This window comes from Ceratotherium simum, chromosome 21 (assembly GCF_057802395.1).
Source record: "Ceratotherium simum simum isolate JZ-2026a chromosome 21, ASM5780239v1, whole genome shotgun sequence".
NCBI lineage: Eukaryota > Metazoa > Chordata > Mammalia > Perissodactyla > Rhinocerotidae > Ceratotherium > Ceratotherium simum.
This window is the reverse complement of record NC_141920.1, coordinates 28175482-28194956: the sequence shown is the minus strand read 5'-3', so window position 1 is coordinate 28194956 and position 19475 is coordinate 28175482. Positions and strand designations below refer to the sequence as shown.

Below are 19475 nucleotides of genomic sequence, written 5' to 3'. Positions count from 1 at the left end.
TATACAAAGAGGAACCAAGTGCAAATACTCTATTTATAACTTTATATATGAAGTTAGAGCAATTTGGAGGTCAATTCTCATATAGGGAAGTGATGGCTTATTGAGCTCCAGGGGATCCTGAAGGACAACTATCAAAAGAAAGCAAAAGTTATGATGCTGCATGACGGAGGAAGCCTATATTCATGGAAATGGAATATCAAGTAATTTTAGAAAAACTGGACGATCAGAGTAGCAGAAGAACCATCATCAATGTGCACCAGGTAATGTTTGAAGCCTTACATCAGTGTTAGGAGTGATATCCAAACTTTTTTGAATTTTGAGGGTGTGTTTTACCTAACACAATTTGAGAGCGAGAAATAAAACATTTCATCATAACTTTAAATAATAAAAAGATATGATTACTGGTGTATCATAAAAGTTGACGTGTGAAAATTACAATTTAATATTTCAATTCAATTGGAATGTGTAACAATTTGTTGATGGCAATAATCCATTTAATAAATATGCAAAGAAGCTTTTCTTTAGCAATTAGAAACATTACATCATTTTTTCTTTAAACTTTTATTTCACCAGTTTAAGTTTTTATCTATCCTCTTCGCATAATTAGATCATAATGGAATATTTTTTATGTTTGAAAGGCTATTATGGATTATTTTATCACATTTCTCTGCAACAAAACATGGATATATATTGTAATTTATTATTGTGAAATTCTGTGAACCTAAAGCTCAAAATGTTTAACAAAATATTCAAAATTGAGTCATCAATGTTTGGAACAAAATTGATTAAAATCACATAAATATATTAGCAATCATGAAAAATAATTATTAACCAAAAATAACGTTTTTATTTTACTATAAGTGCATCTGTTAGTAAACAGATGGTGCTTTCTTTCTATTAGTTTATGCATGCATAGATGAATATTATTTCTTACTGGAATGAGGTAAAGGTGAGCATCAACTTTCTTCCAGTTTTTATTTTGAGAAATGTAAACACTAAGACATCTTATTCATATCAATAGGTAGATGTGAAAGTTGGAAGATTAAGCCGCAAATAGAAAGATAGATGATAGATAGATAGATAGATAGGTAGATAATAGATAAATCACACAGTTCTTTTAACTTCTTTCAAGTTATATTCCAAAAATTCCATAGTAAGCTATCATTAAAGTTTATTTTCAAAGATCTACAAACCACCAGCTTGAGTTGCCCTGCTGTTATTGCTTTGGTAAACAAAAAATTGAAAGTCTCTTGCATTTCCAAAGAATTTGTTATCCAAAGTCTATGATTACTCACTTTCTGAACACCAGCACCAATATTTCAATTATCCACTAATTTGACACCTGGAGGTTTTTCCACTCAGGGCAATCCACAATTGTCAGATGAAGGATGGGTGAGAGGCAAGTTTTCTATGCAGAGTGTGAGAAGAGAAATTGAGAAAGTGGAAGTAGAAAAGAAAAGCCAGTTAAGAATGCTCTGAGCATCCTAAGAAATTCAGAAGTTGAAGGTCTTAAAATTGATTCTCTTAAATTATCAATGTGCATATCCTAGAAAAAATTTTGCAATCAGTATCCCAGTTTCAAGACTATTGACTTACAATGTGTGACCGTCTCATATTAATTGAAATGACTGCATGAACACACATTCTCAGATTTTTATTGAGCATCTACCACTTGCAAGGCGCTGGTCCAGCAGTTTAGGACACAGCCATGACCAAGATCAAGGTGTTAGGACTATATGTACATTATGGTGGTGATGACAGGCCATAAATAAGTAAATAACTCCATAATTCAGAAAGAGAGCAAAGAAATATACAAAATAATTTCAAAGAGTTTAAGTGATAGGAAGAAAATAATACAAAATAGAGTGAGGAGTGGTCTCATGGCCAAGGATTTTTTCCAAGGTGATGACATTTGAGGAAAAGATATAGAAAAAGTACTCTAGGCTGAGGCAGAGGAGTGGTCTGGGGAGGTTTTTATGCTGAAAGAATGCCTCTGTGAAGAGATGACATGTGACCTGTGTGATGTAAAGAAATGGAGAAGAGCAATTTAGGCCAAGATACACTAAAGAGAAGGTGTTCAGTTTGTCCTGGTTTGCCAAAGACTTTCTTGATTTTGGCATTCTAATTCCCATGTTCTGGAAAGACTCTCAGTTTCAGGCAAACTAGGATGGTTTGTCAGCCTAACCGGAGGTCTAAGATCTATTGGAATATGAGAGCTACTGAAAGGTCAGTGGTCTGATGGCCAATATTCAACCCATAGCCATGGTCACTAGTAGCTTGACCTAGACAAAATAAAAAGAATTAGAGGAAAAAATCTTCTTGATTCTGAGACATTTGGGCATCTGCGACTGTGGCTTTCAGTAGCACCTCAGCCTTAGCCCAACACATTAATAATTAATTAAGCTTAGAGTTGACAGCTGCTTCTCTGTGATATCAGAGAGTAAACTTGCTGACTCATCAGTTGCCATACAAACAGCACTCACATGCTTGTAGGCAGACAAAGCATAGATACTCTACATGCAAATAGTGCTCATGGACAAAATGAAGATGTGGAGAGCGTACTATGAGACTACCAAAGATGGAAGTTGGACTTTTGGGTGGAAAGAACATCGGAAAGATAGGTAGAATTTGTGATGCAGCTTTTAATTTAACACAATGTGCTCTCAAGTCAAGTCCCATTCTCATCTATATCCATTTAAATCAATGTTTGTTCTCCATGAGGTAGTTTCTAAGTATAACTGGGTCAGTTTCTAGTTGAAGGCTTAAACAAAATTTGACCTCATGATACAGACAGGAATTTGAAATCAAAGCTTACGATAAAAGGTGGGGGCAGGAAAGGGAGGATTTGTCTGGAACTTTTCATGTGCCTTCATAGGCTCTTCCATATATGATAGTAGTAGTTCAGGCATTACTAAAATGAAAATTCTCATTTCAACCATAAAAGCAGCTCCAAACTGTGGCCTCCATTTTTTTTTTCGCATGGAAAAATACACAGACACACAAATGTTCACTTGAGACCAAATATCAGACCATACATTTTAATACATCGGAGGAAGACAAAGAATTAAGCCCAATAAAGAGAATCCTTGTATCTTCTTTACACTTTTCTTTACACAGTTCTAATTGTAAGGTAACTCTCTTGGCTCTTGTCTTGCCAGTAGCTTTATGTCCATCTCCATGTCATCCAATCCCCAATAGAATTGTCCCGGTGAAATAACATCAGTAGAATTGCCTCATGGATATTATTCCCAATGGTCATCTCTAGTGTCCCATACCCAGGAGGAAACGTTAGTTAGTTGTACCATCAGTGCTCTCAAGAGGATGTGTCAAAGCCTGGGAAGAAATTTTTGTCTTGTGAGTAGTGGTCCCAGTTACTGTGCTTTCTTCAGGCTCGGGTGTGTTAATGGATACTGCATCATCAAACATAGATATGGGGGAGTTAGGGAAAAAACCCACAGTATTAAAATCAACAGTTATTTCTTCTGTAGGGATTAGAGGAGGTAGCGGCCATGGATTGTAATCTTCATTACTTTTTAAGGGAATGCAGCATGATAGCTTGTTCTTACAAAGAAGTTTGTGCCTTTCAACATGTAAACATTTTTGTCTGCAGCGTCCTATATTGTTCTTCCAACATCTGTGGACTTCCCAGCCAGCTGCAAGGAATAAACAAGTAGGTCAAGTATTTAACTCTAGCAACAACATGATAAACATTAATTTAAAAATTTGGCAATTGCTACTACTGCCATCTAAAGTAATGTGGTAACAAATACTACAAGCCGTTGAGAAAGACAGAAAAGAAAACTAAAAGTGCATATTAAAAGTTGTGACTTGTGCCACCAAGGAAATTGAGGTGGGGAGAGAGACAGAGATGGAAAAAAAGACAGAATGACGAGGAGGAGGAGGAAGAAAAGGAGAGAGAGTGTAGACACACTTAGAGCTGATATTTAAGCCAAGGCAAGAAGGATGAAAGGAGCCAGCAAAGTCCACAGGGGGTAGAGATTATCTCAGGAAAGGCCGGCAATGCTCAGTCCCAGTGCTGAGAAACTACAGAGTGTCTTTAAGGTATGTGGAGAAAGCTGATGAGTCTGAGGTGCAATGTGCAAAAGAGCAAAGGAGCATGAGATGAAATGAGCTTGAAGTAGCAATGCCATCTCCCAGTCACTTTAGGCTATTATTAAGCATTTTTATTTATTCCAAAACATAATGTGAGCTAATTTACTTTATGTTTTAGATGGTTAGTTAGCATTTCATGTGGAAATTAGATTAGAAAAAGAAAGCATAGAACAGGGAAACATGTTAGAGGTTTGGCGGGTAGGATGCAATGGTGGCTGGAACTGGCAGTGAAAGTCGTGGAAAGAAGAGGACAGATTTAAGGCATCGATTATTTGGATACAAGGTCAGAGGAAGATTGAGAAATCAAAGCACATTACTACCTCTCTGAATTGAGATAAAGGAGATTAGTGATACTTGCCATTCACAGAATAGTGAACTGAGGAAAGGACGGGATTTGGAAGGAAAAGAATCACGTGCGCTAAATACTTGGGACATATAACATATACTATACCTAGGAGGTCAAGAAGGCAATGGGATAGACCTGTAGCATCTCAGTAGACAAGTCTGGACTCTAGATGTAAATTTTGGAATCATTGATAGTGGATAGTGTTTAAAACTACAGTAATGGGAAGGAGAAGTCAAGATGGCAGCATAGGCGGACTCTGAACTCACCTGCTCCCATAGACACAGCCAATTTTACAACTACTATTGGAAAAAGTACCCATGAGATAGAACTGAAAACTGGAAAAGAGGAACCCCTGCAACAAATGACAGTCTTAATTGAGGTGGAAGAGGCAGAAATTCCCTTCTGGAGGCAAAAAAGCCCAACTTCACAAGCTGCAACACTTCACGGCTGCCTGGGAGCAATCCAAAGGTACACAGCCTTCCCTGGAGGAGTGGAGGACCTTAGCTGAAAGCGTTCCTGCTATAGTCATTTTTTGGACCCAGCACAACCGAGATGAGTGTCATAATACCTGGCTTTGCTGGCTACTAACGACAAGGTGGAGTACCCCCAGAAGAGCTGGGACACAAAGAATTTAAAGCCAGCTCTTAAAGGGCTCATGCATAAATTCACCCATTTCGGAAAGCAACCTAAAATCACTAGAAAGAAAGGTGCACAGTCCTTTGGTGAAAAGAGACTCACCTGAAAGTCTCTGGGTTCATCTTGGTGAGAGGTGAGACCTCTCAAGGGATTGGGACATTGGCGGCAGCCTTTGTTGTGACCTGGTATGGGCATGCTGACACAGATGCTGGAAGATGCCATTGGAGTTTTCCCTGTGGCCTGCCAATCCAGGGTCTGCCCCACCCACTAGAGCACTGATTTAATCCAGCTCAGCCAAGGAAAGCACCCCGCCCTAGGGACCGGCCCCACCCAACAACAAGCCCTCAGGCAACTTGTGGGCCTGCTAAGCAAGCTGCCTGGATTCTCTGCAGCCTGGAGAGTGGGTCCACCTCTGTGGGGTAGGTGGGGCATGAGGAGCAGGTGGAGAGTGTGGGGCATTTGTGGAGTCATTGCGGCTCCTGCCTTGGAGTGACTGGGTCCACTTCAGGGGTCTGGGCATGCACACAGAGCAGGACTGTGCTGATGGTGTGTGTGGCCCTGTGGGTGGCAGGGCTTGTCAGATGCAGAAGACTTGTACTTCTCAAACAGCCACATAAGGAATCGGCTCCACCTTCTAAAGCCTGAAACAATTGGGTGCTCCCGTGCCTGAGGCCAGCCCCACACAGCTGCAATCCTCAGAGAGCTGACAAGAGCCTTATAGACCAGAAGCTTATAGCAATTGTAAGCCCCTGAGGCTAACAACAAGCCACGCTGGGGGCCTACTCACTTAGCAGAAAAACTGCAACAAGAATGTGCTATTAGACCTTGCCACCAACTGTGCTGGGGCTCCCCACACCCCATAAAGAGACTGAAGGGCCCACAACAACTACACACAGCTGAGCATTACAACCAGACAGCCAGGGGGTCAGCTCAGCCTCCCTGGGCACCTACGTCAAGAGCAACCCTGTCACAATAGAAGGACACATGTAGCACACACAGGGGTCACTCCTGGAACATTTGGAACTGGTAACAAGAGGGAAGAACACTGCTGGGCTTCATAAGGCATCTCTTACATAAGGCCACCTCTCCAAGATCAGGAAACATAGCTGACATACTTAATACATAGACACAAGCACAGGGAAAGGGGCAAAATGAGGAGGCAAAGGAATACATTCCAAGTAAGGGAACAGGACAAAACCCCAGAAAAGGAACTAAATGAAACAGAAATGAGCAATCTACCCTACAGAGAGTTCAAACAAATGGTCATAAGGATGCTCACTGATCTTGGGAGAAGAATGGATGAACTCAGTGAGAATGTCAACAAAGAAATGGAAGATATGAAAAAGAAGCAATCAGAAATGAAGAATACAATACTGGAAATGAAAAATTCACTAGAGGGACTTAAAAGCAGAGTAGAGGATACAGAAGAACGGATCAGCAAGCTGGATGAAAGACTAGGGGAAATCACTCAAGCTGAACAGATAAAAGAACAAAGAATTAAAAAGAGTGAGGATAGTCTAAGGGGCCTCTGGGACAACATAAAGTGCACTAACATCCGTGTTATATGTGTCCCAGAAGGAGAAGAGCGAGACAAAGGGGCAGAGAATCTATTTCAAGAAATAATAGATGAAAACTTCCCTAACCTAAGGAAAGAAACAGATATCCAGATACAGGAAGCACAGAGAGTACCAAATAAGATAAACCCAAAGAGGCCCACACCAAGACACATCATAATTAAAATGTCTAGAATTAAAGATAAAGAGAGAATCCTAAAAGCCACAAGAGAAAGACAACAAGTTACATACAAAGGAAACGCCATAAGGCTATCAGCTGACTTCTCAGCAGAAACTTTACAGGCTAGAAGAGAGTTGCACAATATATTTAAAGTGCTAAAAGGAAAAAACCTACAGCCAAGAATACCATACCCAGCAAGGTTATCATTCAGAATGGAGGGAGAGATAAAGAATTTCCCAGACAAGCAAAAATTAAAGGAGTATATCACCAAAAAACCAGTCTTACAAGAAATGCTAAAGGGACTTATTTAAGGGGGAAAGAGAAGACCACAAATAGGAAAAATTATCTATTTCCATGATAAGAGGTTAACTGATACAAACGCACAAAAAGAGGTTAGATATGATATCAAAAACATAAAACGTGGGAGGAGGGGAGTAAAAGAAGAGAACTTTCAGATGGAGGTCAAACTAAAGAGACCACGAACTTCATATAGATTGCTATATACCTAGGTTACTGTATATGAACGCCCTGGTAATCACAAACCAGAAACCTGTCATAAATACACAAAAAACTAAGAGAAAGGAACCCAAACATAACACTAAAGAAAACCATCAAACCACAAGAGAAGAGAGCAAGAGAAGAAGAAAGGAACAGAGAAAAACTACTAAAACACTGAGAAAAAAAAGTTAAAAAATGGCAATAGGTACATACCTATCAATAGCTACTTTAAATGTCAATGGACTAAATGCTCCAATTAAAAAGCATAGGGTGGCTGATTGGATAAAGAAACAAGACCCGTATATATGCTGCATACAAGAGACACACATCAGGCCTAAAGACACTCACAAACTGAACTAAAGGGATGGAAAAAGATATTCCATGCAAATGGCAATGAAAAGAAAGCTGGGGTAGCAATAATGATATCAGACAAAAGATACTTTAAAGCAAAAACTGTAACAAGAGACAAAGAAGGGCACTACATAATGATCAAGGGAACAATCCAACAAGAGGATATAACACTCGTAAATATCTATGCACCCAACGTAGGAGCACCTAAATATGTAAAGCAATTATTAACAGCCAAAAATGGAGAAATAGAGTAACACAATAATAGTAGGGGACTTTAACACTCCACTTATACCAATGGATAGATCATCCAAACAGAAGATCAATAAGGAATCATTGGCCTTAAATGATACACTAGAACAGATGGACCTAGTAGATATATACAGAGCGTTCCATCCAAAAACCGAAGAATACACGTTCTTTTCAAATGCACATGGAACATTCTCCAGGATTGATCACATATTAGGCCACAAAACAAGTCTCCATAAATTTAAGAAGATTGAAATAATACCAAGCATCTTTTCTGACCACCACGGTATGAAACTAGAAATCAACTATAGGAAGAAAATCAGAAAAGCCACACATATGTGGAGATTAATAAACAAAATGCTACTGAACAACGATTGGGTCAACGAAGAAATCAAAGGAGAAATCAAAAAATACCTGGTGACAAAAGAAAATGAAAATACGACATGCCAGAATTTATGGGATACAGCAAAGGTGGTTCTAAGAGGGAAGTTTATACCAATACAGGCCTATCTGAGCAAACAAGAAAAATCTCAAATAAACGATCTAACGGTGCACCAAAGGAGCTGGAAAGAGAAGAACAAACAAAGCCCCAAATCAGTAGAAAGAAGGAAATAATAAAAATCAGAGCAGAAATAAATGAAATAGAGACTAAAAAAAAATGGTGAAACTAAGATCTGGTTCTTTGAAAAAATAAACAAAATTGACAAACCTTTAGCTAGACTCACCAAGAAAAAAAGAGAGAAGGCTCAAATAAGTAAAATCAGAAATGAAAGATGAGAAATTACAATGGACACCTCAGAAATACAAAAGATTATAAAAGAATACTATGAAAAGCTATATGCCAACAAATTGGATAATCTAGAAGAAATGGATAAATTCTTAGAATCATACAACCTTCAAAACTGAATCAAGAAGAAATAGAGAATTTGAATAGACCAATCACCAGTAAGGAGATCGAAACAGTAATCAAAAACCTCCCAAAAAATAAAAATCCAGGACCAGACGGCTTCCCTGGGGAATTCCACCAAAGACTCAAAGAAGACTTAATACCTATCCTTCTCAAGCTCTTCCAAAAATTGAAGAGGAGGGGAAGCTTCCTAACTCATTCTACAAGGCCAACATTCCCCTGATACCAAAACCAGACAAGGACAAGACAAAAAAAGAAAATTACAGGCCAATATCATTGATGAACATCCATGCAAAAATCCTCAGCAAAATACTATCAAATCGCATACAACAATACATTTAAAAGATCATACCCCACGATCAAGTGGGATTTATTCCAGGGATGGTACAACATCCTCAAATCAATCAATGAGATACATCACATTAATAAAATGAAGAATAAAAATCACATGATCATCTCAATAGATGCAGAGAAAGCATTTGACAAGATACAGCATCCGTTTATGACAAAAACTCTGAATACAATGGATGTAGAAGGAAAGTACATCAACATAATAAAGGTCATATATGACAAACCTACAGCTAATATCATCCTCAATGGTGAAAAAGTGAAAGCTATCACTCTAAGAACAGGAACCAGACAAGGATGCCCACTTTCACCACTCCTCTTTAACATAGTATTGGAAGTCCTAGCCAGAGCAATCAGGCAAGAGAAAGAAATAAAAGGGATCCAAACTGGAAAGGAAGAAGTGAAACTGTCACTATTTGCAGAAGACATGATTTTATATATAGAAAACCCTAAAAATCCACCAAAAAACTTTTAGAAATAATAAACGAATATGGTAAAGTTGCAGGATACAAAATCAACATACAAAAATCAGTTGTGTTTCTACAGACTAACAATAAAGCAGCAGAAAGAGAAATTAAGAATACAATCCTATTTACAATCGCAACAAAAAGAATAAAATACCTAGTAATAATCTTAACCAAAGAGGTGAAAGATCTGTACGCTGAAAACTATAAAACATTGCCGAAAGAAATTGAAGAAGACACAAAGAAATGGAAAGATATTCTGGGCTCTTGTATTGGAAGAATTAACATAGTTAAGATGTCTCTACTTCCTAAAGGAATCTATAGATTCAATGCAATCCCTATCAAAGTTCCAACAACATTTTTCACAGAAATAGAACAAAGAATCCTAAAATTTATATGAACAGCAAAAGACCCTGAACAGCCAAAGGAGCCCTGAGAAAAAAGAACAAAGCTGGAGGTATCACACTCCTTGATTTCAAAGTATACTACAAAGCTCTGGTAACCAAAACAGCATGGTACTGGCACAAAAACAGGCACACAGATCAATGGAATAGAATCTAGAGCCTGGAAATAAACCCACACATCTATGGACAGCTAATTTTCAACAAAGGAGCCAAGAACAAACACTGGAGAAAGGGAAATCTCTTCAACAAATGGTGTTGGGAAAACTGGACAACCACATGAACAATAATGAAAGCAGACCATTATCTTACACCGTATACAATAACTCAAAATGGATTAAAGACTTGAATGTAAAACCTGAAACCATGAAACTTCTAGAAGAAAACATAGGAAGTAAGCTCTTTGACATCAGTCTTAGCAACATATTTTCAAGTACCAAGTCTGATTGAGCAAGAGAAACAATAGGGAAAAAATAAACAAATGGGACTAGCTCAAACTAAAAAGCTTCTGCACAGCAAAGGAAACCATCAACAAAATGAAAAACAACCTACAATTGGGAGAAGATATTTGCAAACCATATATCTGATAAAGGGTTAATCTCCAAAATATATAAAGAACTCATGCATCTCAACAACAAAAAAACTAACAACCCAATTAAAAAATGGACAAAAGACCTGAACAGACATTTCTCCAAAGAACATATATAGATGGCCAACAGGCACGTGGAAAGATGTTCAACATCATTAACTATCAGGGAAATGCAAATCAAAACTACAATGAGATATCACCTCACGCCCATCAGAATGGCTATAATTAACAAGACAGGAAACAACAAGTGTTGGAGAGGATGTGGAGAGAAGGGAACTCTCATACACTGCTGGTGGGAGTGCAAGCTGGTGCAGCCACTATGGAAAACAGTATGGAGATTCCTTAAAAAATTAAGGATAGAACTACCATATGATCCAACTATTCCACTGCTGGGTATTTATCCAAAGAACATGAAAACACCATTGATCTGTGTGTCTGTTTTTGTACCAGAACATGCTGTTTTGATTACTATTGCTTTGTAGTATGTTTTGAAGTCAGGGATTGTGATGCCTCCTGCTTTGTTCTTTTTTCTTAGGATTGCTTTAGCTATTTGGGGTCTTTTGTTGCCCCATATAAATTTTAGTATTTTTTTTCTATTTCCGTGAAGAATGTCATTGGGATTCTGATTGGGATTGCATTGAATCTGTAGATTGCTTTAGGTAATATAGACATTTTAACTATGTTTATTCTTCCAATCCACGTGCATGGGATATCTTTCCACTTCTTTAGGTCATCATCGATTTCTTTCAATAATGTCTTGTAGTTCTCATTGTATAGGTCATTCACCTCCTTGGTAAGATTTATTCCTAGATATTTTATTCTTTTTAATGCAATTGTAAATGGTATTATCTTTTTGAGCTCTCTTTCTGTTAGTTCATTATTAGCATACAGAAATGCAACTGATTTTTGTAGATTGATTTTGTACCCTGCAACTTTGCTGTAGTTGTTGATTATTTCTAATAGTTTTTCAATGGATTATTTAGGGTTTTCTATATATAAAATCATGTCATCTGCAAATAGTAAGAGTTTCACTTCTTCGTTACCTATTTGGATTCCTTTTATTCCTTTTAGAACATGAAAACACCAATGCGTAAAGATACATGCACCTCTGTGTTCATTGCAGCATTATTCACAATAGCCAAGACTTGGATGCAACCTAAGTGCTCATCAAGGGACGAATGGATAAAGAAGATGTGGTATATATACACAATGGAATACTACTCAGCCATAAGAAATGATGAAATCCAGCCATTTGTGACAACATGGATGGACATTGAGGGTATTATGCTAAGCAAAATAAGTCAGGGGGAGAAGGTCAAATACCATATAATCTCACTCGAAAGTAGAAGATAAAAACTACAACAAACAAACATGTAGAGACAGAGATTGGATTGGTGGTTACCAGAGGAGAAGAGGGGAGGGAGGAGGGTGAAATGTTGGATTAGCCACATGTGTGTGGCGATGGATTGTAATTAGTATTTGGGTGGTGAACATGATGTAATCTATGCAGAAATAGAAGTATAATGATGTATACCTGAAATTTATACAATGTTGTAAACCAATGTTACCGCAATAAGCCACTAAAAAACAAAGCAAAACAAAGCTAAACTAAACTACAGCAATGGAAAAAGTATAGTGAGCTGGAATAATGTGATATAAGGGGGCCATAATTAAATTATGGTGAGTGTCACTATCAAGAGCTCATATAGGAGGAAAAGGCTCAAAAGGAACAACCAGATAAGTCAGAGCAAAACAGGACAACGACACACTAAATTTTTCCCAAAAGCAGACCTTGGGAAAACATTTGAGTATAATAATTGGGTTGAGAGGCATTTCCCACCCCCAAAGTCAGTTTGGAAATAAGGAAGTTAGGGAAGTAAGAAAGTGAAGAAGAGGAGAGTTACACAGTTAGTTATACTGTGGTTGACTAGAGCACAACCCCACGGGGATCTCTGCATTGTCCACCATCGTGCCAGCCAACCATCTTGCCAGTCAGTAGTTGATAGATGATCCCTGAGTGAGCTGATAATTCCCGGTCATTTCTGGACTGCCCTGTGCAGGCGTATTTCACCAGCAATCAACCGCGCTTTTGGATATTGTTAGTGGCAGATCAGGCTGGTGTGCATGAAAATGGCAAATGCCAAAGGAATACAAGGAAAGTTGTATGAGATATGCCTAGGTTATGCCAGAGACGAAAATGTTTCTTAAAAGAATGAGTGGACATTTGTGGGTAAATACTGCTGAGAGGTTGAACAAGATAAGGGCAGAAATGTCGATTGTGTTTAACATGGTGTGTGTCATGGGTAACCCTGAGCAGTTTCAGGGTGGTAGGAAGAAAAGAAACAAAAGTGAAGTTGGCTGTGATGTGAAGGACAGAAGAAATGGAAGTAGCACCTGGAGACAATACTCTTAAGGAGTTTAGCTGTGAGGAAGAGCAGAGAAATAGAGAAGTTCCTGCAGGACAATATGGGGTCAAGGGAGGATTTTTCAGGTTTGTTTTGAAGAATGGGAAGTAACAGAGCATGTTTGCAAGTAATTAGGAAGAAACAAGTAGAGAGGAGAGATTAACGTAGAACAGGAAAAGAGACAACAAAAGAGCACAGTCCTTGATAAGGTGACAAGGATAAAATCATGTAGGACAGTTAGACTGAGATGGAGAAGGCACACTTCCTCAGCTATGTCAAGAGGGAAAGAGAAGATGGGTGCGAAGGCATACTGGTATGGATGTTCGCAGTGGTAAAAAGAAAAAATTCTGTTTGAATTTCTTAAACCATGAAGTATTGGGTAAGGTCATAAGCCGGGGCTGAGAGTCATGTAAAGGAGTGGAGCAGGAGAAGTAAAGAGAAAGATAGGTCAGTACAAAGTAGTTGTCTAGGCAGGAGGGCAGGTAAGCTCACAGGAGAAATACAGTAGGATTTCTAACCAGTGTGATAATTCATTCGATGGGTGAAGATATGAATCCATAGTGAAACTAGTCTGCTCCATTGTACGATCACTTGTAAAGAAACTACATGACCATCTTTCTCAGCAAATAGCCTGAGAAGTACCAAGGTTAGTGTATTCCAGGCAGAGGAAGCAGCTAGAGCAAAGGTTCTATGTTGGAGGAAGCCTGGTATACATGAAGAATGACAAGTAATTCTCAAAACAACCCTTTTTAGATTAAATTTGACAATGTATGAAAAGCACCTTTCATGTGTTGACATGTATAAAGCTCACAATAGTTTGAGGGAGGCTCCTATTGTCTCCCCTGGGACATGTTGGCTTTATCTCATTTCCTCAATGATTCTCTTATTATTTTACTGGCTCAAATTTACTTTGGTAGAATTTTCTCTAAGTTGCAAGTGTAGACTCTCCACTTCTTTTGTCCAAGGCAAACGCTAACACTGCTTCATTCCTCATTTCTACAAAGGTTATTTCTCAATGTGTCTTTTCGTCCAGGTATCCATACTAGAAATCTTAGGGCTCTCAGCTCTTCTCTGCCTTTCCCAAGAACTGTAAATCATCTTGTTCTGTTAATTCTTCTTCAGAATAGTTTCTCACTTACATTGCTCACTTCTCCTTTTTAACTATTCCCTCTGGAGTTACAATTTAGGGCACAGCCCCTCATTTGACAAAGTTTTGAGCCTCTAATTGTGATCCAGACTCTATTCTAAGCTCTGGAGGCACAGTTGTGCTCTAAGCAGACAAAACCACATGGAGCTTACTTTCCAGCAGGGAAAGCAAACAATAAAAAAAACAGGGAAATTATCTTGTATGTGAGAAGGTGATAAGAGGTTTGCAGAAATAAGAGAATAGATGTAAGTGGAATCTCTTTGGAGTGCCATGAGGGCAGATTGCAGTTTCTTAAATAGCAGTTAGCATACATCTTGAGAGAAAGCAACAATTAAACAGTGATTGACGGGGGTGAAGAACTAGTCACACCAGTATCAGGGGCAAGTGCATTCTAAGCAGAGGAAACAAACAGAGCTCTGTGGGTTGAGCAAGCCTCGCATGTTTGAGGAAGAACATTGAGGCCAGTGCGGCTCGAGCGAAGTGAGCAAGGACGAGAATAGTAGGGGATGAGATGAGAGAGGTCATAAGGGCCAGATCATAGACGCCGGATGGGCCACTGTAAGGACCCTGGTTATTGTTCTGAGTGAAGTGGGGCCATTGCAGAGTTTTGAGCAGAAGAGGTGCACAACCTGACTTCCAATGTGAGTGGATCATGCTCTACGCTGTCTTGACAGTAGACTGCAGGAGTCAAGGGTAGAGGGACAGAGACCTGTGAGGAAGCTACAGCAGCAGCAGGTGACAGAGATCTTCACTTGAACCAGAGAGGTAGCAGTGGAGGTGGTGAGATTGGTTGGTTCTGGACATAATTTGCAGTTAGATGAAATAGACTGCCTGATAGATATGAATGTCACAGCTAAAAATATCAAAGATAATTCCAAGAATAAGGCTTAAGCAATACAGTGATGGCAATGGGGAATTGTCTATAATTAACGTATTTTTTTTTTTTAGAATGACAGCAGTCATTTTCCCAAAGCTCCTCAGGCTGGAATTATTATGTTGTTAGGAATTGTGACCTCATCACCAATATCTCAAAGTCTTAAAACTAAAAAATATGAATAACAATTGTATTATTTCAGGCACATGAGCCATCTAGCCAAAACATTATCCCATGAGTGAATTCTCTCTAAAACATATCAGGTATAGAATCAGATAACATCAAATTAAATATAGCTATTGACGGTAGACCACCGAAGGACAGCTTGGCTTGGTAAAAAGTTTCTTTACAAAGCCATCAGATGCTGTCTCACTTGAAAACACACAAAAATAAACTCAAATACATTAAATAGTTAAATTTCAAAACAGAACCTATAAGGGAAAATCTATAAATCAACAGGAATACAAACTACCCCCCAAAATGAAAGAGAAAAATAGGCAGAACCACATAATGTGTGGAAAAACTAAAATACACAATAAATATATATTTGAAGTCTGACTTATCCATACTCAAAGAAATGGAAAAAATTATACATTTAGATATTTTCCTTTATTTTTAAAATTTCTACTGTTCAGAAATTGACAGTACACTAAGCAGACAGGAATAAGGTGCATTTCTAGGAATTTTACATTGAATGGTTTATGTCTAAAAATGGTTACATAGACATTCTTGTATATAAAACATAGATACAGTTATTAGCAAAAGTAATGATATAAATGTCTAATTATGAAATTGGATAAATAATTACAGAGCATCCATTCCATGAAATTTTATTCAATTATTGAAAACTCAGTTTGGGGGAAATATTTAATATATGAGAAAATACTAACAAAGTAATAGAAAATGTAAAAGTAGGCTGTGTATTTTTATTCACATGGTATCCAAGGAATCCGAGGGAGAGCAACAGAATAAAACCTTATTTTTACTTCTTTACTATTTCAAAATTTCAGCAAATAGTTCATAATCAGAATGGAGTGTAGATATTAATTCTTTACCTCACTCACTAAATCAACAAGTCTCCATGTGAATCAAGATATAGGATCATAGGCATATTTATGTCCATTTAATGGAAGTGAATACCTAAGAAAAATACATCTCCAAATTTAAAAAGAGTCCATTTTCTTAGTACATAAAGAACTCTTAAAAATCAATAAGGAAGTGTTCAGAAATCCAATGGAATAGACATTCAACCTCATTTATAATTAAAGTGCAATGAATTCAAACAAAAATGAGACATTTTCACACATCAAAATGGAAAGAATGTGATACAAGTAATGATGAGCGTGTGGGAAGCTGACAGTCTCACACATGAGTGATAAAAGTGAAAACTAGTGTAGCCCATTTGGTGGGTCGTTTGACCTTGTGTGTGTGTATAGTTATAAATAGAAAGACATACATTTATTTACAATGTTGAATTGTTTCTGATAATTAAAGACTGGTTTTCCAGCAATAGTGGACCAATTAAACTAAGTAAGGAAATCCACCCCTCCCCCCATATAAGTTCTATGTATGCATTAAAAATAATGAAGTAGGGGTGGTCCTGGTGGCGCAAGCAGTTAAGTGTGGCACGCTCCACTGCAGTGGCCCAGGGTTCACCGGTTCAGATCCTGGGCGCACACCGACGCACTGCTTGTCAAGCCATGCTGTGGCGGCATCCCATATAAAGTGGAGGAAGATGGCCACAGATGTTAGCCCAGGGCCAGTCTTCCTCAGCAAAAAAAGAGGAGGATTGGCAGATGTTAGCACAGGGCTGATCTTCCTCACACAAAACAAATAGTAATAATGAAGTAAGTTTATATATTGATAAGAAGTCTCTAAGACATATTGCTAGTACTTTGCAGAAGAATCCACATGGTTCATTTACAGTGGATTTTTGAAAATCTAAGATTTGTATATGTGTGTGTATATATATATATTTGTATCTGCTAGAATATATAAGTAATTGGTAAGATTGATTGATTCAGAGATTCTGAAAGGGAAGACTGAAGAACTGTTATTCTAGGGTAGGAGAGTACTTTTCCTTAAACTTGTATAAATCTATCTATCGCTTGATCCTTTTTACCCATTCCAAGTATTATTTATCAATAAAAAGTAGATAATTTTCAAAAGTAACATTATTAAAGAGAGGAAGATCATTCATATTGATCTCATACCAGAAGTTCCCTGTTGGTCACTCGTCTTTTTACTCTGTCTGAACTTATCCCCACTTCTAACTCAAACTTAGGTTGTCTCTTTCTCATGGAAGCTCTGCAGAATCTACAAACAGTGTGATGAACTTGTTCACCATATCTCAGACAAAAATGAGGGCCTCCCTTGAAGGAACTTCCATGAAAAGAGAATTCAAGAAAGCAGTAAGAGTTGAGCTAAGAAGACACAACAATGAAATAGGTACAACAACGAAATCATTAAAATAAAAGTGAAGTGAGGCTGAGTTAACACTGGTTAGTTATATAGACAGACAGAAAGGGCTGCTCAGAGATTGAGGAAATTCTCGCCTTGGAGAAATGTCTCAGAAGACACTCCAGCTTGATGGGTGTCTCCAACAGGTTCTTAGAGAGTAGGGACATGGAGCTGCCATGAGAAGAGCATTTCTGCTGCTCTTTAGTGGCCCAAGGCTTTTCCTGTGGAGCCTCTTTCCCCCTCAAGACACTTGGGAGCTCAAGGTCAACAGCTTATCCTAGTTCCATCATCCCTACATTCTAGGGTTCCATTACCTTTGGTCACCAGAGTTAGTAACCCACAAATAATGAAGGTCAGCATCGGGAGATTCATGGCTTCTGGGAGAGAGGAAGCTCTGTGTCCTGAGGAATCCAGAACACTGCACAGCTAGGACTCTAAGTGGTCACCTTTACTGGCCTACCATGGGTGATGAACCAGAGAGGGGGAGAATGCTATGCCACCCAGAACACCAGACCATTAACTTGCACCATTGAGTGTACATGACAAAACACTGCTCTGTTCTAGAAACCATTAGAGGAAACTGAGGCCTTATGAAATGAATTATAGTCCTTAGGAAGTATAGGGTCTGATGGAAAGAAACAACTCCCAAAGGAAGTTCTCCTTAACCCTGGATTGGGCCAATTGCTTCTCCTCTCTCTTTATGCAACACCATATACCTACTGCATCAATGAGAGCAGAATGCTGTGTAAAAATCCCACTTCTTTCACACCAAAAGCTTATGAAATCCACTAAAGTATCCTCCTTTCCATCTGAGTGATTCCCCCAATCCATTTTCTATTAATTTTTGTGTAAGGTATGAAGTTTAGTTTGAGATAGACTTTTTCTAAACTGAGTTATCCAATTTTTACAGTATCCATTTGTTGAAAGTATTATCCTTCTTCCATTGAATTGTTTTGGCACATTTGTCAAAAATTAGTAGGACTTGCTTGATTCTCTATTCTGTTCCACTGATTATATGCTTATTCTTCTGCCAAAACAATACACTCTTGATTACTGTGGCTGTATAATACATCTTGAGATAGGTTAGAGATTCCTCTCGCTTTACTCTTCTTTTTAAAAATTATTGTAGCTATATCGGTTCTTTTGCCTTTCAATAAAGATTGCAGAATAGTCTTGTGTATGCCTTCAAAACATCTTGCTGGGATTATGATAGCAATTGAGTTAAACCTGCATATTAGTTTTGGGGGAAATTCTTTACTATGTTGAGCCTTCCAATCCATGAACATGTGCCCTCATGCCACTTCATTGAAGTCTTTTTAAATTTTTTTTGTCAGCACTTGTGGTTTTTAGAATATAAGACCCAAAATGTTTTTTCATTGTACACCTAAGTTTTTAATTAATGAATGATTTTAATGATTTTATACTTTTAAGTTCAACATTCACATACCCTTACTAGTATACTGCATTTCAATTCATTTTTATGTGTTGATCTTGTATCCTGGACCTTGTTTTACTCACTTAGTAGTTCTAGGAGGTTTTTTGTAGATTCCTTTACCTTTTCTACATAGACTATCATGTCAGCTGCAAATGGGGACAATATTCTTTCTTCATTTCCAAAATGTGTGCCTTTTATTTCCTTCTCTTATGTTATTTGCTGGGTAGAATTTTCAGGGTACGTCAAATAAGAGTGGTGAGAGTGAATACCCTTGAATTCTTGTGATCTCAGAGGTAAAGTCTTTATTCTTTTGCCATTAATATGAAGTTAGCTGTAGGTATTTTATAGATTTTTTTAAATCAAGTGGGGAAACTTTCTCTACATTCTTTGTTTTCTGAGAGTTTACGTTCAATCAGTTGCTGAGAGTGGGATGTTGAAATCCCTAACTACAATTGTGTTTTTGTCTATTTGTACTCACAGCTCTTTAACTTTTTGTTTCATGTGTTTCAAGGCTATAAGTT

General features: G+C 38.0%; 1 long non-coding RNA gene across 1 annotated transcript in view; it reads left to right on the top strand.

The window, feature by feature from the left end:
* Positions 1 to 11854, top strand: part of LOC147914252 (uncharacterized) — a 47933-nt gene extending 36079 nt beyond the window's left edge. The window contains exon 3 of the long non-coding RNA XR_015555610.1: positions 11705 to 11854. This is a non-coding gene — a long non-coding RNA (uncharacterized LOC147914252). The remainder of the gene's footprint in view (positions 1 to 11704) is intronic.
* Positions 11855 to 19475: the final 7621 nt, after the last annotated feature.